Consider the following 26,234-nt stretch of genomic DNA (forward strand, 5'->3'; position numbering starts at 1 on the left):
TCTTAGGAAAAAACGTATGTTCCAGTGCAGTGCTTTTACAGAGTGAAGTCATTATGCAAGCACTGTGTTTTTGTGTTGACATTTGTTGGAAATGTGCTAAGTAATATGTTTTTTAAAGTACAGGCTTGAGGAGTAGGGTTCACATCCTGTTGGAAACTTTCCAACTAGGACTTGTATATCATACCCAGGAGGCTCTCAAACGTACCGTCTTGCCATCTGTGCTGACAATAAGTTGTAATGAGAAGGTTAAAAATGCTCATCGAAAATTAAAACAAAAATATGGCTTTATTTTATGCTTAGTCAAAAAGTAGCAGTACCTTTTCAGTTAACACTGAGAAAGTAAGGGTGTGACTCTCCTTTTCTATTGAGACAGATCTGAAGGTTCTCTTGTGAGAAAATGTGTTGAGTGTTTTAGCGCTCAATTCTATGTGTTTTAAGATCAGCAGTGCCAATGCAAATGGTGGCCCTCCAGTATGAGAAAATATACAGTAAAGTTTCTTTTTTTTTCTAATGATAGGAAATTGTAAAATTTTAGAGAAAAAGACTTAGATGAAGTTAAATCAAGAGAAAATGAAATTATCTTAAAAATTACTGGAGAAATATCTTTTTCTAAGTTTGTAAATAAAAATACAATAATAATTATCCTGGAAATACTCAGGAAAATGGACTTCTTTGTTGGAAGGATAAAATAATTTTATTTTTTATCATATAGGTCATCTGATTATATTTTACTTATTCATGTGCTTACCTTATATATTTTAAGTGGAAGTAACTTGAGGAAGTATTCTTAGTATTCCAATAAAGGTTTAATCACTAGACTAAAACAATAGCTTTTATGTCAGCCTACAGAAGCATGTAACTTTGAATTTAGTAAAGTTTTAATAATATTTCTAAAATTAATGAATCTTGTTAGCTTTGTTTTCAAGTTTTAAAAAGGTAAATTTACAGAACACATGAGATTACAAAGTAGAAAGAACTACTACTGTTTATAAATTATATTCCAGAATCAGTACCAATGTGGAATTATAGCACCACCTTGTGGTTGATATGCCAATAGTTTACCTTTTATTAAAACAAGTGATTTCCCATAAAACAGCATATTTTTTCCTTTGAAAAAAACTCAATTTCAATTTTAAAAAGAAACAATTTTGAAATTTCTTGTGTAATGTAGTAGAAAAAGTAAATACCTCTTTATCTATTCTCATCTCTTTATATAGTGTATATATACACAATTAGATAATTTGGAACATTTTTAATCTATTGTGTATATGATATGCAAAATATGAATATATATTAGAAATATAATGAAATTTTTCTTATACTTATTGTTAAGTAGAAATTTAGAATACAGTGTTATTTTATATAGCAGTGAACACAGGAACTAAGAAAAATCAACTCAATGACACTATTTCACTTACAAAGAATATCTTCACTATTTTAGTCATGTAATCTTTGGAAAAGAAAAGAAAATTTGACTTCACTGAAGTAAATGAAGGGATTGCCAAATTCTTATTCTCTTAGCTGGGCGTGTTGGCACATGCTTGTAATCCCAGCATTTGGGAGGCTGAGACATGAGGATTGTGGTTCACCAACAGCCTCAGCTACTACTTAGTGATTCCCTTTGCAACTCAGTGAGACCCTGTTTCAAAACAAAGAATAAAAAATAGGGCTGAGGGTGTTGCTTGGAAGTAGAAAGCCCCTGGGTTCCATCCCCAGTATCAAAAAAAAGATAACATATATATAATCTTTTAGAAGTAGAAAAAGGTTTGTTTTGTGTGTGTGTGTTTTTTTTTTTCTTCTTCAATTTTAGGTAATTTGAAAAGTGGTTTGTAACAGTAATTTCCTAAGTAGACTTGAGAGAGTGAGGTAGGGGGGGTCTTAGAAATACTACCTGTAAGTTACATAATTGACCCTTAGTGAATTGGAATTTTTACTAACTTCATCCCTTTAATTCTCTCATAAACTGTATAAAAAACTGTTTTATTACCAACAAAAGTGTCAGTAGCTTTTTGCTCTACACTCTGTAAGCAAGTATAGGTAGAGATCATGCACAGATACTGTAATGAATGATAAGGTAAATACAAGCTAGAAAGTGTTGAATATAGCATCAACTATATGAAAATTCTAGGCAAAGCTGAGGACTCTCACATTAGAAAAAGTAGTTCTATCATGTTTGTCTTACTCTTCTGTTTTAATGTGATGTTTTAACATGTAATATATTCCTTCTAAAATAAAACTTACAGGCTTTGGGATTGTGTTGTGTGGCATTTATTACAACTTTATATAATTGATTGGCACTTAGGGAAGTATTAAAAAGCAAAAGGACTTTGTCAATTTTACAAACTACAACCCTTTTTGAGCTCAAATAATATTATAGCTTTTAATTTTTATGTCTTAACAATCCCCAAGTTTATCTCTTTTCTTTAAGCTAAAAAATGCAAAGGGCGTAAAGTGGTAAAGGTAGTATGAAACTTTATACTGTGCAATTAAAACTTAATTGTGTGACACTAGAGCTTTAATATTTCTGGTGAAAAGGACAGGTTTTTTTTATGCTACTCAAAGAGAAAAAAACAGCTGGAAACTCTGAGTACTGACAGCAGTAGCATCATCAAGAACATGCAAGTTTGCTTTTACTGGGAATTTTGTGATTTGTGTTTCTAGTACTTGTAGGATAGAGATTATTTAACTGTATATGTCTCTTTTTTTAAATATTTGAATTCTACTAGTAAAAATTGACGTAGTTAATTTTTGAGACATAGTTCCATTTAATTGCCCAGGCTGGTCTCAAACTCCTGGTCTCCTGTGACCCTCCTGCCTCAGCCTCTCCATCTGGAGGGACTGCAGGCATGTATGTACACACCACCACACCTGGTTCACTGATTTAAAAAAAAAGTAATTTGCTTTTTCTTTTTAATTTTTTAATTGTAAAATGATAAGTTCAACATGTTAACATTTAGAACAGAGAACTTAGGCAATAAGTATCCCAAATGCATAAATTATTTTAACTTTTATATTATGGATGAATGTTGAGAAGAAAGAGAAATCACCTAGGAAAGTTAAAGCGGTGAGAAGGCTATTTTGGAATAGGCCCTAATTTGTAGGTTCATTCCTTCAGTTCATTTATGTAGTTGGAGTAAAGTCAGCTCATTGCTAAAGGAAGATAATTATAACTATAAAACTGAATTACAGTGGAGCTAGGATTGATAATTAGATATAGCTCTTCAATTCATTTGGTGCTGAAATCTTAATAAACCCGTTGGATAGTGAACCAGGATTATTTTTTACTTGTTTCTTGTGTGTTTTGAGTTAATTGAACCATTGTCTCCCTCATCTACACAACTTACTTGACACTGTAGTTTAGCAGCAAAATTTACCTCAAGTCAATCCTTTCTTTTTGGGTCACCAGACATCAACAGTGTTTGCATTTTTGTTATCTTTTTTTTTTTTTTTTGATGCTGGGGGTTGAATCCAGGACCTCAGACATGCTGAGCACGCACTCTACCATAAGCCACACCACCAGCTAGGAAAAGTTAATATTTCTACTAGCATATGATGAACAAAGTCTTAAAATGAGAATGTGATACATAATAATTACCATTATGCTATAGACAATATGAATTATAGTGGAGTCAAGATTGATCATTTTTAGATTCATTACTAGCTTACCTTTCCTATCCCCTACACATTGATGAGGCATCACTTTCTGTAAATCCTAATTCAGGGGGCTTGTGTCTTCTTTCAGTGTACTTTGCTATTATTACAAGGGAGACAAAACTATCTTTACCCTCCAAGGATCTCTGGACGACCCTGAAATTAAGTTGACAGAAGATCGATCAATAGGATAAATATACAGACTTACATGTACCTGAGACCCCCCCATAAGAAAGTGAAAACCTGAAGAAGTAGGGAAACAAATGCTCATACACTACGTTGAACCAAGAGCGGTAGTTGTGGAGCAATAAAATGTATGGGGAGGCTAAAGGAAGATAAGAGTTATTTTAACAAGGTCTGCTTGGGCAAATTTTTTCCAGCTCTGGCTCCTTGTCTAGTGACAAGAATGTTTCCTTGTACAGAGAGAATTTCTTTCACTTGGGAGTTTTCTGTCACTGGTAAGAATGTGACTTTGCTGCTCGTATAGGAAGAACAGAGTGTCTGCTTTATATCTGCTATTTTTCAGGTGCCTCTGCCTCAAAATAAGATGACAGCACAATTTCACTCAGCTAAAATTAACTACTACTACTGATCTCCACTCTGGGACCTGTTACTAATACTGTACTATGTGTATCCTTCATGCTATTTAATTCATTTATCCTTTCCTGTTCTCAAGATATCATTTTAAGGTTATCTCATTCTTTGCTTGCACTACACACTGATCTCCTTGTTGACATCCTACCTCCTTCAGTGTATCCACAACACTACCAGGCTGAAGAACATTATCCTACGCGCGGTCAGTCACAAAAGGAAGAAATCGGATGTTCTCCCTAAAATTCAGAAGCTAGGGAGAAAAAGGGTCAAAAGAGGAACTCTAGATGAGAAAGGAGAAACCATTGATGAGCAAATAAGGCGACCTAACTGAGGGGGATGGGAGGGGGAAGAGGGAAATTCCCTAATGTACATGGCATACATTCATAAACATCAAAGTCAATTGCTAATCCAAATGAGAAGGAGGGAGGGGGAGGGAATGGGGTGGGGATTAGGGAAGGGCTAAATGAGTGATGTGTGCATGTAAGTCTCTACCATCTTGTACCCCATTAGGATGTATGACTATAAAGCACCAATTAAATGAAATACTCTTTAGATATGCCATGTTTTGCGTAAAATCTATCTTTGAGAGTCAGGTGAAGAAAAAGATGGTGGCGGCCTTGGCCGCCGAAAAGGACAAACATTCCTCAGGGAAGCCCTGGACACCAGATTTTGGTTTAATATCGGATTGGGACAACTTAAGGAGACACTTCCAGCCACGACTTCCTATCTAGAATACAGGAGAGAGAGTGGATAACGGCGGAATTAGAAGCAAGATGACAAGGAGGCGCCTGCCATGCAAGAAAAACGATTTTTGGAAGAATATCCCAGAAGGGATTAGAGAAAAGACCACTTCAGCCACACATTCTGGGGACTCTTAACAACATACCTTGTAAGAAAAATGACCCGGGCGGTGGAGGGAGCCGAACAGCGCCTGGCGGGAAGCCGAGCTATGCTTCCTGGGGACTCAGCGCGCCTGGCTGCCGCAGTCCTCTGTGTTGATCAGGGGGCCGCAGTGCGCTGGGAACAACAGATCCTGCTCTACGCAGTGAGGCTGTGGCCTCTGCTCTTGGAGGGGAGATACAATTCATTGCTGCTGAGTGCTCGTTCTCACAACCTCTTCAAAACACACATACTGTCTTTTATTAAGTATATGGCCAAGATGGCGGTGGCAGCAGCCAGGACTCAGGAGATGCAGACAAATTCTATTCAATTCACCTGGAACTTCTGGGAAAAAATCCCCGCGAATGGGGACTGCCCCTGTCGCACATGCTTAAGAATTCTGGACATCATATCATGTAAGGAAGGAGCTCAGCAGAGAACCAGGAGGAAGTCGATGGCAGTGCTGGTGCCGGCAGCAGAGGTAGAGGCTATTATTTTGGAGAGGCAGAGATCTGATTCAACCCACCTTGATCTTCTGAAGAAACTGCCTCAAAGGTAGAATGCTATCGCCACGCATGCTCAGAAATTCTGGACAACATGCAGTGTGGGAAAGTGTTTGGGAGAGAATTGAGATGGTGGAGGCAGTGGCAATGGTGGTGGCCAATATTCAGGAGAGGCAGAGATCTGATTCAATCCACCTTGACCATTTGAAGAAATTGCCCCCAAAGTAGCTGGCTACTGCCGCACATGCTCGGGAATTTGGGGCAACCTGCTGTGTGAACAAAGTCCTCGGTAGAGAGCCGAGATGGCTGTGGCAGTGACAGCGGTGGTCAGTATTTGGTAGAGACAAAGATTCAATCCAATCCACCTCATAATTTTAAAGAAATGTCCTTAAAGGTATACTGCTATTGCCGCACATGTTCGGGGATTCTGGAAAACAAACTATGTGGGAAAGGTGTTTAGGAGAGAACCGAGATGGCAATGGCAGCAGTGGTGGTGGTGGTGGTGACCAGAATTTGGAGGGGCAGACAGATCCAGTCCAGTCCACCATAAGTCTTGAAGGAAATCTCCCCAAAAGTAGACTGGCTGCTCCTGCCACACATGCTCAAGAATTCTGGACAACATGCTAAGTGGCAAAAGGGTTTGGGGGGTATCAGAGGGAGCCCTGCATAGCCAGGATGGACCTACATGCTGCATGTTTTGGGAGTCATCAGCCCTCACTGCCACCACGCTCCTCTTCTCAGAGTGGGAGGCCAGGGTGTACATAGAACAGCAGAGCTTGCTTTCTGAAGTGAAGCTGTGGACCTCTGCCTTTGGAGGACAGACAAAATTTATTGTCACTAGGTATTTGGGGTCCCAGCTTTTGCAAAAGACATGTACTGCTTTCTCATATTTAAAAAAAAAAATGGAAGAATGCCGGGCTTGGTGGCGCATGCTTGTAATCCCTGCACTTGGGAGATGGAGACAGGAGGATCGCGCTGGTTCCAGGCCAGCCTCGCTGGCTTAAGAGACCCTGTTTCAAAACAAAACAAAACAAAACAAACAACAACAACAACAAATATATATATATATATATATATATATATATATATATATATGTATGTATGTATACATGAAGAGATAGGTCTCAAGGAGTGTAGCCTGGAGGCAGAAGGGGTTTCCAGGAACCCCAGTGCTATCAAAAAAAGAAAGAAAAAAAGAAAGGAAGGAAGGAAGGAAGGAAGAAAGAAAGAAACAAAGAAAGAAAAGAAAAGGGAATATCTGTAGAAGACCTGCTCCCAGTGACAGAGACCAGAGCCCAATGCACAGCAAGGCTGGTGCCGGGGCCAGTGAGGCTGGGATTGGAGTTTGCCGTTAGGCAAGGCCAGTGCTGAGGCCTCCATCTGAGGCTGGGATTGGAGCCTACCAAGGGGTGAGGCCACAAGGCAAGGCCAGTGCTTGTGCCTCCAAGGCCGGGATCAGAACCTGCCAAGGGGTTAGGCAGGTGCCAGGGCCAGCAAGTCCTGAATCGGAGCCTGATGTGAGGCAGCTGATGCTGGGGCCTGCGAGGGTGGGATTGGAGCCTGCCAAGGTGTTAGGCTGGTGCCCTGGCCAGTGAGGCCCGGATCAGAGCCTGCCACAAGGCAAGGCCAGCGCTGGGTCCTCCAAAGCCGGGATCGGCACCTGCCAAGGGGTTAGGCCAGTGCTGGGGCCAGCGAGGCCGGGATCGGAGCCTGCCATGAGGCAAGGCCGGTGCTGGAGCCAGTGAGGCCAGGATCAGAGTCTTCCAGGTGGCCAGGCCGGTGCTAGGGCCTTCAAGAGTGGGATCAGAACTTGCAATGCGGTGTACACAGAGAAATATCACAGAAAATAAAAAATCAAATGTTTTCCCTAATATGCAAAAACTAGGAAGAAATAGGAGGAGATCTAGTTGAAGAAAGGGCCCTATGGAGGAGCAATTAAGGTGACCAATCAGAGGGGATGGGATAGGGGAAGATGGAATCTCTTTAAAACACATGATGTATGTAAACAAATATATCAAAGTTAATCACCAAATCAAGCATTTGATCAAGGGAGGAGGAGGGAATGGCATGGGGATTGGATAAATGCTAATTGGATGATGTGTGCTTGTATATCCTCACAAGTCTTGTATTCCATCGTGATGTTTGACTACAATACACCAAATATATATATATATATATATATATATATATATATATATATATCTTTGAATATCTTCTGTTCTTACTGGGCAAAACCCAAACATTTTGGGCTGGGCAGCAGAGCCCTCTTCTTTGAAGTCTCATCTACCTTTCCAGATGATCTCCTACACGTCTATGCACACTCTACTGTCTTGTGCTTTTGCATGCTAGAACTTTTCCCCTTTCTTTTGCCCTAGAACTACTTTCCCTTTCATCTGTCAGACCTCTGCTTATCCTCCAAAACACTTGACCTTTCTTTGCTAGGCTTATCTCAACTATAGAAGCCAAATTGTATACTTCCATATGCTGTTTTAGTGCCTTGTTTATACTTCATATATATGTATTTTTTTTTGTGGCACTGTGGTTCCTGGAAACCCTTCTACCTCCGGGCTACACTCCCAGACCTATTTTATGATTTTTTAAATTTTGAAACAGCATCTCTTAAGCCAGCGAGGCTGGCTTCGATCCAGAGAGATCCTCCTGTCTCTACCTCCCAAGCGCGGGGATTGCAAGCATGTGCCACCATGCCCAGCTTACACTTCATATTTTTATATCTAGTTTATACCTACACTTATGTATACAACTTTACCTTTGTCATATCTTTTGTTTTTTAGTCTTCCAAAGTTGATTTCCTTGGTGTGCCGCACTTATTTATTCAAATTTTTACTCACCACAAACTAAATCATAATATTAATTCACCGAAAAACTACCAAATAAATTATAATAAAATTTTCCAGATAAGCAAGATTTTACCAAATTGAAAGATGGGAGCTGGTCATCTATGCTGTATTTTTTTTATAAAAGGAGTATATATTTATAGAAAAATATAATCAGGTATTCTAGAAAACAGTCACCCACAAATAGGATTGGGAGAGGGAATTGGGGAGGGGAAAGGATTGAAGGGCACAAATCAAAGAATACTATGGAAATATATAAAAGGATCGTTACCAATTTTACTAACATTATGGGGAGGGATGGAATGCAGAAGGAAATACACCAAGAACAATGTACATGTATATATGTATTGCATTGAACCTCACTATGACATATCACTGCAATGCACTAATAAAAATATTAAAAAGGGCCATCAGAGATAAATAGCTCATCAACATATTAATGAATGATTTAGGATGAAGGTTAATTGAATTGTCCACAGGTGCCACACAGTGTGCCGGCACTGTACATAGGCAAAGAACAAGATAAATATGTTTCCTCTTCTCACTGAGCTGAAGGCTGAGGCTGAGTAAAAAATACAGTTAAAAAATTCAATAAGAATGTACAGTACGTGCTGTCATTGGGGACGAATGATGCATCTAGCTGATCAAGGGCAGCAGGAAGGCTTCTCAGAGGAAGAAATATAAATTTTAAGTCCTGAAGGATGGAGAGTGAATAGCCAGGTGGTATGGAATCCCTCTCCAGTGAGTGCTGAGGTTTAATCTCCATTGTGAGATATGAAGTAGTTAGATATGTAATTCCATTGTGGTGTTTAGAGGTGGAGCCTTTGGGAGTGGCATAGGACTAGGTAAGGTCATCAGGGTAGATCCCCAGTGATTGAATGTTGGTGGTATGAGAATGAGGTCATGTTCCCTGTCTTGCCATGCGTTAATTCCCCCCACCACACCATCAGCCACAATGACACAATGAGATATAGCCCAGGGCATCCTCATCCGATCTGGCACTATGCGATTGAAACTTCCTAGCCTCCAGAACTGAACTAAAAAATAAGTATCTTTTCTTTATAACATGCCTAGTCTGTGGTATCGTGCTATTAGCAACAGAAAACAGATTAATCCCCTAGGAAAATGGTTTAAGCAAGAGGTCTCACATGAACAAATCCTTGAGGGTATTTGAAAGACGTTCACTAGGGCTTTTGCATACTGAGTGTGCGTTGGTATTTATGGGAACAAGGTAGCTAGAAGTTGGTTTTACTGTAGGATTTGTGGTAGTGTTTTAGAATGAAAAATGGATAAGAAGGCCAAAACTAGCAATAGATAAACTGGTTACCAGGCTATTGATGAATTTACCTCGCAAACCACCCTTACGGGGGACGCAAGAGTATGAGGACAGTGGAGATGGACAGAAATGATGGGATTTGACAGAGTATATTTCTTCCAGCTGAAGGTCCACCTTTAGTTTAGCATCTGCATTGGGGGGTGGGAGGAGGAAAATGCACTAATGTTGTTTAATACTTTGCCAAATTGACATTGGACCCGAAAAATGGAAATGAAAAAGAAGAAGCCCTTCTACTAACCTGAGTCAGTTATTGCATTGCACCCTAAATCCAAAGTAATTTGTAGGGACCTTAAGTTTCAGAAACACTAGTTTACATTTACTTACCTTTTGCTTTATTAGCACATTCAACACTTGAGTCTGTGCCTTCAAATTCAAGATACTTCTGAGTTGGTTTCATCTAAACACATGCAACTCTTTATAATCCAGTTAGTATCTTGGACTCTATTACATTTGAACACATAAAGTTTTAGAGTTTTTAATGAATTCAAACTATCTTTTTTCTTAGTTGAATTACATATAGCTAGAGGTTAAAGCATTTGTCAACATTAGGTGCATATTTTGTACAAATAAATGCTTGGGGGTCTCATCGGTAATGATCATCACTAAGCATGCATACATCATACCAATTATCTTCCATCTTTCAAATATGCTGAGAATTTCCCTACTTTTTTACTTTTAATTCCTTCTATTGTCCAAAGTACAACATGCCATCTTCTGCAGACATAATTAACTATCTGGTATTATATCATGGAGTGACCTTTCTGGTGACATGAAAAGTGACTATTAGCATCCACATTTTACATTTAACTTAAAGTTCAGTGGTATATAGTCTTACTATTTTTAAAAACCACATGTCAAGTACAGTCCAATTTAAGAAATATTAAAATGAAAGGGCATAAAATCAACTTAGATTTAAGAAAATATGAGATTCAGGAAACATAATAAATAGATGGGTATGAGGAGAGGAAACAAAATCATTCACTGTTTATTAACTTTTTTCAATTATAGTCTTTCCTCAACTTCATTATCTTGTGTGTAAGTAACTTATTAGCTTAGACTCTTACTAGTTTTCACCATAGGTGACTTACTGTGCTCTCTTCTACTTTCTTCCTTTATGTACATGTCCTTTCTGGCTTTGAACCTGCTAGAATTTCCATGGCCTTGTAAATATTGTTCTGTCTACTGAAAATGTTCTTTATTCTTACTCTTCTTTTCCCATCCTCTGTACCTTATTTCCTGATTAAGGTCTACTTACCCTACAAATTTCAGCCTAGCCCTAAGTTCCTTCAGGTAGTGTCCCTTAATTCCCTATAATAGGGTGCCCTTCTTGTTCATGCTGTTTAAGCACCCTATACTTTTCCTTCATTTTAGTTCATATTAAACTCATTTGAGGTTGTTAAATAAGGTCTGCCTTCCCTGGTAACCTGTCAGGATCATGTGAGAAGAGATCTTGAGTTTTGTTTACAGATTTATTCACCATGCTTAGCACAATGCCTGACACATAGGGCACTCTCCATTCGTTGTGTGGCTCGATAGACAAATACTTAAGACTTCCCTCTCACCTCCCACATTACTATATAATTCAGATTCTATGGGTACATGTTCCTAATTTAAAATTCAACACTTTTAATCAATTTTAATATGAACTACTTGTCTAGATGTTATGCTATAGTTCTGTATTTAATGACCCATTTAAATGTAGGATGTAGGGTTAATTCTAGTTAGTTTTACAAAGTCTACATGATAAGCATTAATATTGGAGCCTAAATACAATGTATTTGTCCCAATAAAAAAAAGGTTAGAAAATTTTATGAACATTTTCTCAAAAAAGTACCTATGGCTCATTGAAACCACTAAAGGGCCTTAGATATTTAAAGAAAATGAGATTTCTGCTTGTAGCAATATGGAAGACAAGATAGTAAAAAATGTAAAAAAGACCCTCTCCTATAACACATAATCAAATATTCTAGATAAAATATAATAAATATTTACCAAAGTTATCACAAGTGATTAAAGGCTATCCCTTTGGCAAAAGAGAAGTGGATATTCGGAGCAATTAACTCTCTGGGACAGCAGCTGCCTGAAGGATTGCGACATTAGGAATCTAAGGCCTTCAGGGTTTTCCCCTTGTCTTCTCTTCAGCTTTACTATGGCATTATTTACATACAATAAAATTCACCAGTCTAAGCCATCCATTCATGCAACTGCCAGAATGGATTATTCAATGAATGGTTTTAGCAATGTCTGAGTCTTCATATGAGGAAAGATGAACTTAGTCTCTTATACCACTTATAATAAGTTCAGATTGGTTAGACTTAAATGGGAAAATATAAATGAAAATGAAGTCTGCGAACGCCAATATCAACATCACCTCCCAGAAAAACCTGCCTCTAGACCACATTTTTCAGTGCTTATACAAATATTAAAGTTGGAAGAGCATTTTGATAAGGGAGATTTTAACATTAGGACAAGGAAATAGTTCCTAAAATGCAAAATGCACAAGTCTTAAGAGAAAAAAGTCACTGGCTACAAAGATGGTGGTTTTCTTGAGGACTGTTTGTTCACACAGAAAGTAGCCTGAAAATATGTAAAGCTGAAGGCCACTTAGAGATTTTCTGCAGCATCCTGCATCTGGGGCATGTTCTTAAGCATGAAAAAGAATTTATTAAGCCGGGCGTGGTGGTGTACACTTGAAATCCCCGTGCTTGGGAGGCGGAGACAGGAGGATCTCACAGGTTTGAAGCCAGCCACACGCGCTGGCTTAGGAGACCCTGTTTCCAAATAAAAATGTAAAAATAGGTCTGGGAGTGTAGCCCGGAGGTAGAAGGGCTTCCAGGAACCCCAGTACCACCAAAAAAAAAAAAAAGAAAAGAATTTATTGGCTCATTATACCGATAATATGGTCAAGCCCAAGAATTCCACCAAGAAGAAGGAGAAGGATAAAAACAGCTAAGTTGTAGCCATGAATTCATTTCAACTGTAAAGGACATGAGAGTCAAACTCTAGGTCTAAGGCTCATGTGGGTTGCCATGCTGTGACAGAAGGAGACATAGCTAGGCTCATGACTGTCCCACTTCCATCTTTCTATGCTCTTAGAGATCTGCCTACAAAGTCTAGGCTTGTACGTTGAGGAACAATTGCCTACACCTGTCTTAAAGTGTTGTCAAAGTTAAGTTTAACAGTTCAAAAACTAACACACTTGATGTCTCTCAGAAGGTGATTTAGATGTTCCTACAGACAAAACACAGTACCAAGAGCTGAAAGTTAATGCTGGTGTTACATCTGGGCTTTTAGGCCTGGCTTCTAATTCCAGCTGCTTAATATGAAGTGGAGATGGTCTTCTGTTCCACTTTCAACCTACAAAGACTTCTCAGCTTCAGCTGATTAAAGATTAAACAGTCAGTCATGGAGAATGGGCAGACAATCCCCATCCATGTGCTTTTCATGCTGTCCTGTTTACCTACCTTCTCTTCCAGCCCCAGGGTTCTCTGATAGAACACATGAAGACAGTGTACTTATATTTCTTCTCTGGTGTCCCATATCCACAATGGAACCAAAGACATGGACAAGGTGAGACTGTAGTCTGAGGCACAAATTTAGGTATGATGTCACATTGCCTGGTGCCCTCAATTTGCACATCTGTAGAGTCAAACTGTTGGAATAGTCCTACTGGAGGAGAACAAGGTGTCCAAGATGAAGGCTACCATCTTGCTCACCCCTGCTACTCCAGGATATTCCCCAACTTTTTCTTCCTTACAGCAATGGTGGAGGGGGATATTACCAGGTTCCTGGGGCAAGCAGCTGAAACTCTTTGAGTCTTGTTTTCTTTCCCTTTACAATGAACTTTGGCTCATCACTGGTTTTCAAATAGCACCATGAAACTAATATAGACATATAGGTTGATATGAATTTAATACAATGACTCACTGTTGGCATAATTTAAATCTGATAATAGTTTCACAAGTTTTTCCCAAGGGACTCAATTAGAACCTCTTAATACTACTTACCTTAGTCTTTGATGTGTCATAGAACCATCTCTATTGTCTCTGTCCTCTAGTCTGAGGTCTATATTCAAATCAAAAGCATATCACATCAATTCATTTTGGTCATGGAATTGAAGGCATAAAATTGTTTTTATAGAAGTAATTGTAGTGCTGTGATATAAAGCATAGAAATTTCAAGATGAATTTCACTGTCTCTGAGCCTCCCTCTCCTATGATTCCCAACTGTTATACCAGTCTCTATTTGTAAATGTCTATGCGATTTCATCACTGAAATAAAATTTAAGAATACCGTAAGAAGTACTTCTGTCTGTTAAAAGAAAATGTGAGATAATAAACCAAAAATGAAGAATCTTTTCGACATAAACAACTAAAAATGTTAATATTCAAAATGTACAAAGAAGCCAGGCATGGTGCCACATGCTTGTAATCCTGGTGCTTGAGAGGCTGAGACAGGATGCACAGGTTCAAAGCCAGCCTCAGAGACTTAGTGATGCTCTCAGCAACTTAGTGAGACCCTGTTTCCAAATAAAATATAAAACAAATCTGGGAGTATAGCCCAGAGGTAGCAAGACCCTAGGTTCCATCCCCAGTACCACACACACACACACACACACACACACACACACACAAATGTACAAAGAACATCTACGAATAAGTTAAAAAAAGTGATTCAACATAAAAATATAAGAAAATAAAAATTATTTAAAAAATCCCAAATGAGTAATATATTAAATTTAAAACATACTCTAAGCTGGACATGGTGGCGCACACCAGAGGATCACGGTTTGCGGACACACTCAGCTATTTAGTGAGACCCTGTTTCAAAATAAAGAATAAAATATAGGGCAGGGGTGTAGCTCGGAGGCTGAATGCCCCTGGGTTCCATCCCCAGACATGCAAAAATAAATAAATAAATAAATAAAATAAAATAAATAAATAAAACATACTCTAATGAGGTACTCATTAGATTTATAAAATTTAAAAGTCCAACAATATTAAGTTTGTTAGGGTTATTGTAAATTAGAGTCTTACATTCTTCTAGTGATAATGCAATCAGTACAACCATTTTTCAAAGTAATTTGGCAAAGTCTAATAAAGATGAAGATAGGCATATATTTAGAACCAGCAACATCCCACTATGGCCTTTAACCTTAGATAGATTCTCTCACAAATGCATATACAAGAATACTCTTAGTATTTATCATGGAATTAAATAAAATTGCCAAAAAATGCAGTAACCATTGGTGGGAAATGAGACTGGATTTGTATACAATCATGTATAAGGAGATTTACCTTACAAAACAGTGGGAAGCCCTATGGTTTATATTTTCTTTTTATAAAGATTATTTTGTGGGCATTTTAGAAAAAAAAAAGGATTGAAGCAGGATGACTGCTTAGGGAACTATTAGAGTGTCTAAGAGAGAAATGGGAACTCAAGGTAATGAAACTGCAATGAAAATAAAAGAAGAGAGGAAAGAGAAACACTAAAAAGATAGAATCAAGGAATTATTGATAAATTACATAAAGAAACAAAAAAAGGAATCTTCTGTCTTAGGTAGATGATAGTGCTCCTGTGGAAAGTCATTTCTGAAGAGCCCTACCTTCTAATGGGTCTACTAGGATTAATAATCTCCAGCAAATAACTCCAGGAAATTAAACACATACATTTGTCTGTGGGATAGTTTTATTTATTTGTGGTTGGTACAAATTTAGCACAATGACTTAGTTTCTGCATCATTTAAATCTGATAATAGTTTTACAAATTTTTCTGAAGAGACCAAATTACAATCTCTTAATACTACCTACTTTAGTCTCTGATGTTTCATGGACCCATCTTTGCCTACTCTGTTCTGTAATCTGGAACCTAATTTTAAGTCAAAAAGCATGTCACATTAATTCATTCTGGTCATGAAACTGAAGGCATTTCTTATGTTTTGTTTTTTTCTCTGGGAAGTGAGGAAGCACAATAATGATACAGATAATTTATATAAACATGATGAGTACAAGAGATGCTTCTTTGCAGTCCAACCTTCAATTCCCTTCTAAAATGTACTGTTTCCTAATGGGAAAACTTATGTAGAAACGGGCTTATTCTCCTAATTGTTTCTTCCTTTTATTCCCACTGATTGAGAGATGAGAAGATAACTCAGCTGCAGACAAGACATTTTGCTGGTTCTTCTAGGAGAGAGAAATGTTTTTTCTTTTTCTAGAAGCACAAAAAGACAATCTTCATACATTTAGGATGTGAGCCTGGAATTGACAGAGTTGTTTGTACTTGAGTGAAAGTCAGCCACATGTAAACATTGATAAGAAAACATTTGAAATATTGGAGGAAGCTTCATCAGAACCAGGCCAACCTATGAATTTTTCAATAGCATGAGCCAATATATCACTATTGCCTTTGTATATAATAGTGTATACAGAAAATTATGGATAGTTTTTAGGAAAACTCACAGAAATAACTTTAATTTTTTCTTATGGCAAAGAACTTCTCAGTAAGTATGATTTTGTAGCCATAATACTTTGATACACATGATAAATATTGTTATAGCTAATTAAATTCTGCATAGAAAGTACCTTTGTTCTTAACTTTCCGGGCTCAGACCATTATTTAGCAATATAAATTAAAAGAGCCTTTTAATCTGGAGTTACATAGAAAAATTTATGATAAACCATTAGCACTTACACTTAGGATAAAAATTATACTTTCCCTTTTTAAGAATTCAAATTGGGATGAACAGGAAAATATCACAAAAATGCACTTTGCGGAAGCACACAAAAATTACATATTTTAACAAGAGTTAGTAATAAAGTTTTTGAGAAAATTTGTTAGTCCTTCTGTTGTTAGTACAGTTTTAATTGATTTGATTTTAAGTTGTAAAAGGTAAGGAGATCTATGTTTTCAAATTGTTTTGATATATCTTTGAAGTAATAAAAATTACAGTTAGTGTGAAATTATATTTTGTAGCTTAGCAATAACATTTTGCTTTCAGGGTAACATTCTCACACTTAATAGCTTTAAAAATGTACTTTGTCATGGGAACTAAAAATGTTATGCTTTGAGAAACCAGAGGGGAAGAGTTCAAAAGGTAGCCCATGACTTTTTCTTTTTTTCTTTTTTTACGTTAGAAAAAAGATAAGACTGTTTGGATTATGTTGTTCTCTGAGTTAGTAAAAAAATTTGCTAATAAATTCATGTTAACCTTCAGGTTATCGTCATTGCTCAAGATAGATTTTTGGTAAAAATAGACTACTGGACTGTCTTGTTAAATGTTTAAAAATGAGTTTGGATGAATTGCAAATAACATCCTCTGCCCTTAGGTCAAAAAGAATATGTAAACCTAAACTTTTTAAGATAAGAAGGTATATTATAGTTTCAACTTTAATACTTCCTATTAAATGATTATAAAAGAATATACATCTTCTCAATGTTCTTATGAATATGCTCTGAATTTGTAACATGCTTGTTTTTAGCATGTGCAAAGTAACATATATTCCTTTTATTTTTTAATATACCTTTATTGGTACACTGTAATTAGACATCATAATGAGGTTTAGAGTTCCCAGTCCATGCCTCTGCCTCCCTGTACATGTTATTGAGATTAGTATTGATAATTTCATAAATGTACATAGCATTATTTGAACTGCTCCCTTTATCAAGTCTCCTTTCCCCACCTCCCTCTCTTTATTCCCTTCCACTGTTTTACTGGAGTCCCTACTCATTTATCTTAAGTCCTTTTTTTTTTAAAAAAAAAGTATCAAATTTATTTCAGTATTTTTGTTTCCTTTTTAAATTAGAGTTTTTGGACAATTACTGCAACTTAACAGTCATTACCAGATGTGCAGAAAATATTAATGTGCTGGTAAATGCTTCAGTTAATAAAATAACTGGAGCATGCTTTTAGAAAAATCATGTTTAATAGTCAAAAGCTCCAGTAGTACTATTTTTTTGGTGTAGTATTTGGAATGGAACCCAGGGGCATTTTACCTCAGAGCTACACCTTGGTCCTATTTTTTAGTCTTTTTATTTTTTGATTGCCTTATTTGTTCCTCTATAGAATCTCTTCTTCATCTAAAGTTCCTCCTGTTACTCATTTCTCCTTAGTGTTCGCATATTAGGGAACGTATCCAATTTATTTTCTTTTTCTGTGCTACCGGGGTTCCTGGAAACCCTTCTACCTCTGGGCTACACTCCCAGACAGACAGACAGACAGACATATATACAGACGGACGGACAGACACACACACACACACACACACACACACACACACACACACACACACACACACACATATATGTTTGGAAACAGGGTCTCTTAAGTCAGCGAGGCTGGCTTCGAACCTGCGCAATCCTTCTGTCTCTGCCTTCCAAGCACGGGGATTACAAGCGTGCGCCACCACACCCAGCCAATTTCTTATTTGTTGTGACTGACTAATCTTACTTAGCATAAGGTCCTCCAGTTCCATTCATTTTCCTGTAAATGATATAATTGTGTTTTTCTTTATGGCTGAGTAGAATTCCGTTGTGTACATATCCCACAGTTTTGTAATCCATTCATCTGTTGATGGACATCTTGGCTGGTTCCATAGTTTGGCTATGGCGAATTGTGCAACTATGAACATCGATACACATGTATTAGTTTGGTAGTTTGGTTTACTTTCTTTTGGGTAGATACCCAGAAGTGGTATTGCTGGATCAAATGGTAAATTTGTTCCCATTCTTCTGAGTATCCTCCATACTGTTTTCCAAAGTGGTTGCACTAATTTGCAATCCCACCAACAATGTTTTAGAGTTCCCACTTCTCCACATCCTTGCCAGCATTTTTTGTTGTTTATGTTTTGAATGATGGCCATTCTAGTTGGAGTTAGGTGAAATCTCAGGGTAGTTTTGATTTGCATCTCTTGAGTTGCCAATGATGTTGAGCATTTATTGGCCATTTGAATTTCTTCTTTCATGAAGTGTCTAATTCATTTGCCCAAATTTAGATTTGGTTATATATTTTCTTAGTGCTGAGTTTCTTGAGTTCTCTGTATATTGTAGATATTAGTCCTCTATTGGAGGAGTAGGTGGCAAAAATCTTCTCCCATTCTGTTGGCTCTCGATTGAGGCATTTTTTGAACCAGGGTCTCACTGAGTTGTAAAGGGCCTTGCTAAGTAGCTGAGGCTGGCTGGGAACCATGATCCTCCGGTCTCAGCCTCCTGAATGCTGGGATTTCAAGTGTGTGCCACCACATCTGGTTGTCATAATTTATTCTATTTGCACAATTACTACTATGCCCAACAAACGTTTCCCAAATTTTAATTTGAAGTCCTTTTAGTTTCTTGAGTTCTCTCTGTTTTTCACATGTGAGATAAAACATACAACCCTTTACTTTCTGACAATGGCTGATCTCACTTAGCATAATAAATTTCTAGTTCCATCCATGTTCCTGGAAATGATATTTTTTTCTTTATGACTTAGATTAATTCCACTGTGTGTATATAAGGCATATTTTATTTTTATATTTAAAATTAAAAAGTACAGAGTGAGTTTTATTCAGAAACAATCTTTGTTAATATTTTGAAGTGTTTTATTTTTTACATTTATCTATCTGTATGTACATTTATATGTATTGTATATGCTCATTAAAAGTGAAAATTATATTGTGGATGTATTTTTTATTTTTATTTATTTATTTTTTTGGTGGTACTGGGGTTCCTGGAAACCCTTCTACCTGCGGGCTACACTCCCAGACCTATTTTATATTTTATTTGGAAACAGGGTCTCTTACGCCAGCGTGGCTGGCTTCGAACCTGCGCGATCCTCCTGTCTTCACCTCCCAAGTGCAAGGATTATAAGCGTGCGCCACCACGCCCGGCGCGTGGATGTATCTTTAAAATTTTATAGGAATTGTGAGCATTTTTCCATGTCACTAAAATATGTTTTGAAATGCAGAATCTGTATTTGCATAGGTATCAAATATGCTGTCCTACTTCAACAATCATTGAAGCTGCTTCTTCAATGCGTCAAGCACCACACCATAATCTTTTAAATTGTTTTCCTATTGTGTATTTCACCAATTTTAAAGTTCATTAACATAAAAATTGCAATAATAAGCATTTCTACACATTAAACCCAGAGATATTCTACTTCCTGAGCCCTTTTTAATTTTTATTTTGAAACAATGTCTTACTAGGCTGCGGATAGTCTAAGTTCCTGAGGCTGGCCTTGAACCTGTGCTTCTTCTGTCTCAGCTTCCCAAGAATTGATTGGGCCTACTTGTGTAGACCACCACGCCTAGCTCTATACATACTTTTGAAGGATGTGTTTCCAGAGTATTTAGTAGTTAAGGTACATGATATTGACTGCTGGATTTATGTTCATAAAAATTACACTCTTTTTTTTTTTTGTGGGTCTGGGGATGGAACCCAGGGGGATTCAACCTCTGAGCTACACCCCCTGCCCTATTTTTTATTCTTTATTTTTGAAACAGGGTCTCACTGACTTGCAGAGGGCCTCACTAAGTAGCTGAGGCTGTCCGTGAACCGCGATCCTCCAGGTCTCAGACTCCCGAATGCTGGGATTACAAGCGTGCGCCACCACGCCCGGCTTACACTCTTCTTTTGGAGTTTTTTTTTAAGCATATACTCATTGCAATGCACATTTTCATTTATTAAACCTCTGCTAATTAACACATACACGTTGTTATTTCATCATTACATTTACTACTATTTTTATTAAAGTAAGATAATTGCATATTTTCTTATTCCCTTTGCTCCTCCCTACAAAGAAAAGTCTTTGAACATTTTGGCTGTTTATTCTGGTGTCTAACTATGCATTTCTAAATAACAAGGCTATAAGTTTTGTTCCTCTGTCCTACTTCAGGCATCATTTTTGGGTAACCTATTGAAGGAGGAAACAGCACTGCAATACTGCTCTAATTCCTGCCAATATGTTGATATTTTATTTTAATCTATCATGTTGTATTTTCTTTCTAGGACCTTCCTACACAGAGTACTCAATCCTCTTTTCCATTCTTGGCCAGTTGCTCTCTAGGCCTTCCCCATCCATTTCATCATTGAGCTGCCTTTGGCATCCATCCTGTGTTTAGTTTTTATTTCCTGGGTCCCATGCTTTCTTTTTCTTGCTGTACTCTCACGATTTGGCAGTATTCATCACTTAGTCCAGAGGCACTCCAGAATTCTGCCTGCAAAGCCAACTCCTTCCTCAGTCCCAGATCTTTCAATGTGTATATCCTAACCTCTGGCTTTTTCTTTCCCACTACAGAGAAAACTTTTCTAATTTTTATTGCCAGAAATTAAAGAAAATATTAGCGGATAACATGTATATCCACATTCTTCATGTGGGTTTATAGCTGTCACGTTTATTTATTTTCATTGCATGGGGGAATGGGGAAATAGATGCTGTCTTAAAATAGAAGCTTTGCTTCATTAGCTTAAGTACTTTTTAATCAACTTTAGAAAAAAAATCATGGAGTTTGTACAGGATCATTTGAGAAAACTTCAAACACTATTGTACTACTAAAATAGTCCATCCTTATTTTCTTCTGGCTATTGCGTCAACACACATATAAAGTGTTGTGAACCCATAATGGTGAAAAAGGCAAACAGGCTGAGGGAAGTTAGAGTCAAGATATAGTGCATCAGCAAAAGAGCAGAGAAAGAAACCTAACTGAGATAGTCTTTTGTTGGGTTGGTGGGCTGATGATGCCAGGCAAGACGAAGACAATAATGTTCCTTGTACCTAAGGTTTCAAAACCTCTGTTGATTACATATCCTAAACTAAACCATGTTTTTCATTCACTTAAATGGAGGAGGAGAGGTAGTGGCAAGAAAAAAAAGGAACACTGATGTGGACAGCATTTATTCATTTTCTGAACCTTCTTCAGTGTGCCAAGCACAGCATCATAATCTTTTAAATACTTTTCCTTTTTCTACAATTTATTTATGAAGTTAATTAATAAAAATCACCATGATAAACATTTCTGCTCAAATATTTGATATGAAATACATTTCTACAGATCATATCTAATAGTACTTGGCTCCATTCATTGCATTTATTAACTTCTTAGAATTCTAACATATATTTTTCTCATCATTTTTATCAAATAAAATTTATTTTAATTTTTAGGAGAAAAGAGCTCCTCCAATGGTCTGTATCTTAGAGCAGCAGGTATTTTATGTGCTTCACATGGAACAACTAAAGATCTCAGATTAAGCAGGCATCAATCATGACGACTTAATGTTCAAAATCTGATGTTTGCCTCATATGTAGGGCTAGAATCAGTGTGTCCTTAGCTCAAGAGAAAATTAAAGTTTTTAGTTGAGCATCTCCATAAACTCTGACCCAAGCGATGAATTTCTGGAGTAATGAACAGTTTTGTTCCTAATTAGAGGGATAGGATGCTTGGGACTGAACCTGATGCCTTCCTAGAACTGAGGTCTAAAACACACAAACTCATTCCTCTTTAACTGATGTGTTTGCTAATAGAAACAATCTACCAGGATTTCGAGCCAACATTTCTTGTGATGGGTAGAGTTTTTTGGAATTTACTGATAATGGAAAACTGATTACATTGGGCACAGAGGACACTTATATTTATAAAAACAGTTTAGATAAGACGCAGATCTTTAAAGCCAGAAAAGAATTCACTGTTAGGGAGCCTTTTCAGAAAAATGTTGGAATGTTTTTATTTTAATAGGCACAATTAGTATTTTTGTATTGATACTGACAATAATTTAGATGGTTAATTGGAAATTTTAAATGTCCAATTTAAATTTTATAAAAGCATAACTTGTTTTAACACTGCATTAAAATTATTCCTGACTATATAAAGTTTGATTTTGTGGTTTGGCAAATGGCCAGAAGTCATTTATCTAGTATGCATACATTTCCACAGCTGGATTTTCAAATTTGACTATGAAGTTCCTATGACAGAACTACCCTGAAAATAAATATGTCAACAGGCTTTGCTGTGTTTTATGCCTTTATTCTAGTTGTATCATAACTTTATAAAGACACAGACTACAGCTTAAGGAGATTTGGCAGAGTGAGTCAAGTATAGATAGCATCGTTTGAGGTTGTGGAAGATGAGTTAGAAACACCTGGGTTGATTATTTAAATCCATGCTTTAAATCTAAAGCTTTGCAGTTTTATAGTTCTTTTGGGGAAAGACAAGAACTATATTAACACTTGTCAGTGTAATAGCTAATGCACTGCTGAGAATAACTTGTAAGAAGTTTTTGAAAATATGCAAAAAGAGCATTAAAAAAGGTTAGTGTTTGATCATCATTTATAGCTTTAGGAATATATTTTTTAGAATTTATTTCTTGTAATGTAACTTTTGGGCTTTGAGAGCGTGAAGTGAAAATTCATTGAAATAAAATTTTAAGTCTCATACTTGAATAAGCAACATTTTTCATAGTACTGTTTAATGGAATATAGCTAAGAGGCCCAAATAATGCTGAAACAGTATTTAACAAGAGGTACTTCTCAAGTTTTCTGTTTGTCATCCTCTCTACCTCTGTAGTCACTGTCTTCTTCTTCTTTCTCCTCCTCCTCCTCCTCCTCCTCCTCCTCCTCCTCCTCCTCCTCCTCTTCTTCTTCTTCTTCTTCTTCTTCTTCTTCTTCTTCTTCTTCTTCTTCCTCCTCCTCCTCCTCCTCCTCCTCCTCCTCCTCCTCTTCTTCTTCTTCTTCTTTTTCTTCTTCTTCTTCTTCCTCCTCCTCCTCCTCCTCTTCCTCCTCCTCCCCTCCTCCCCCTCCTCCTCTTCTTCTTCCTCTTACCTCCTCTTCCTCTTACCTCCTCTTCCTCTTACCTGCTCCTTCTTCTTCTTTGCAGTACTGGGGATGGAACTCAGGCATTCTACCTCTGAGCTACACCCCTAGCCCTATTTTTTAGTCTTTTTTATTTTTCAAAACAGGCTCTCACTGAGTTGCAAAGGGCCTTGCTAAATAGCTGAGGCTGTCCACGAACCGCAATCCTCTGGTCTCATTCTTAATGATGTCTTCTTTCCATGCTCTCCTTCCTTCTTTACATCTGTTTGATATAAGTTGCTGCCAGGCCAGACAAAAAGCTGACTTAGCTTAATAGAACCTTAATAAAATGATAGATTAGTGGGGAGAAGGATGAGGTCCTTTTCTGTGTCCACCAGCAACATATTCACATCGACAGCAGTCATCTGGAGGAGTACTTCCACCTCTCATGTCTTTACAAAGAGTGCTTTTCCCACGGTGGTAGTAAAAGTGAAACACTAGCCTATGATGGAAATATTTTTCTGAGAATGGGAATTTTATTGGCTATCAAGTAACACATTAGCCACATGACATACCACACTTTTGGAAAAGTCCCTCCACAAGTGAGTCTTATCAAAAACAATAATAATCATTGCTCACATGTTTGAGCACATACTCTGGCCAAGCAGAGAGTGGTTTAGGTATATTATCTCCTTAAAATTTCCCCCAAATCTGTTAGCTAGATGCATTTTTTATCTCATTCCACTGATGGTAAATACATAGCAATTATATTTTACAATTAACACATTGCCTTCAAAATTATTGCTTACAAATATGAACCCTTTGCTTGCTGACTCATTTTGAGGACTGGTGATTGAGTAGGGCTGAGCTGGCTGGTTCTAGGACGTGACCAGGGTGATCTTGGCTGAGCTCTCTGCACTTGTGATCAGTTCAGTCAGGGAGCCTGACTGGCCTTTAAAGTCACAGCGAGGCGCTTGCTGGCCTACAGACGCCTTAGCAGATCATCTTTCCCACACGCTTCTGTTCAGTTTCTCATTCCCCAGTATACCAGCCCAGGTTTGTTCAGATAGGCTAACAGTTCCCAAACTCTTACAGTTTCAAAAGCTGCAATAGTAACTACAATAACTCTTGAGGCACAGGCTTGCAAAGATCCTAACCAAATTTTTGGAAGTCTGGTAGTCAAACAAGTCACAATGTTGCAGGTTCAAATTGTGAGGAAATATATTCATCTCCTTGGGAGAAGCTTCACTTACAATTTTACATTCTATTATTGTTTCTGAACTAAGAGAGTGTCTTGACTTGCTAAAGATCACACAGTTACTAAATAAGTAAAAGAATTGGATTTAAATTCAGACACTGAAGCAGCTACACTGCACAGTTCAGCAGTGTTCAAATGTAGAAGCTGACCTTGGCCTCATCCTTCCTTTAATGCTAAATACCTATAATAATCTCTAACAATGATTTGTCTTAAAATGATAAAATTAGCTTTGAGTGTGAAAATTAGAAGTTGTTAAACAATCACTACAAAATGTAATGGATCTGGGCCATAATGATACAGACCGTCCCTCACTATACAGAGTTCAGTAGATGGGATAAAAAATAGAAGAGTGTCAAGTCTGAGGCTCTAATCTAGGACTCGCTAACTCACAAAGGACTTTTAACCCTTTCAAATTAATCTCCAGGGTAGAAGGAAAATGGTGCACATTGAGAGTGGCTTTTGGAATATGAGACTAGACTTCTGGGCAGGGCAGTGGAAATCATATCAACAGAATGAGTTGCTTCTAATTCTTTGTCCATTATTTTGGCCAGCCCTGGGTGGTTTTTTAGTCTAGATTCACTTTTATTTACTAATATTGATGGCTATGGAATCATCTGGAATCTCTTATGATTACTGGTTCTAATTTTGTGTTCTAGATTATTGTGATTCTTTCCGCCAGGGTTATTTGGTTATGGATTCAATTCAGGTCTAATTCAAAGTCAATAAGACAGGTTCAATATTTTCATATTCACTAAACATATGAACTCAGAGCATTCAAATTAAATAATTTAGTACCCAAGCTTCTCAAATTGGAAATAGATTTAGCTTCTATTGCCTCAAATTTCTTTTCTCTATACATTGGTTCCAAGAAGCATTTTTTTGGGGGGGTAGGTGCACTGGAATTCCACTTTTCCCTTTGATTAAAAAAAAAAACAAAGAAAAAAAAAGAATTGGGCTGAAATAGTCCTCCTTTTCCTTCTCCTTTTCCTCCTCCTCTTCCTCCTCTTCCTCCTTCTCCTCAATCGTGCCTTCTGGTTGCTCCTGTACTATGTATTTTGGAGAGCTATGGAAGCAAACTCAGAATTCAGTTCAGAATCTTATAATTTGATAAAAGCTACTTAACATAATAGCTATTCTATTTCAACTAGTTCAAGTACTGTTACTTTTCATTCTCTACTTCTTGATTTTAGCAGTACAGGTGGAAGGACTGTCTAAAAAAATGGTTAGCTCTTTTCTGGAGCCATGGTAAAGAGAGAGAATGGTTGCAGATCTCCTGACCCTTTGATGCTCCATCCACATCAACTTAAGGTGTGTGTGTGTGTGTGTGTGTGTGTGTGTGTGTGTGTGTTTGTGTGTTACTGGGGGTGGAACCCAGGGTCTTTCTACTGCCTCTGAGCTA

This window comes from Muscardinus avellanarius, assembly GCF_963383645.1.
Source record: "Muscardinus avellanarius genome assembly, chromosome: 14".
NCBI lineage: Eukaryota > Metazoa > Chordata > Mammalia > Rodentia > Gliridae > Muscardinus > Muscardinus avellanarius.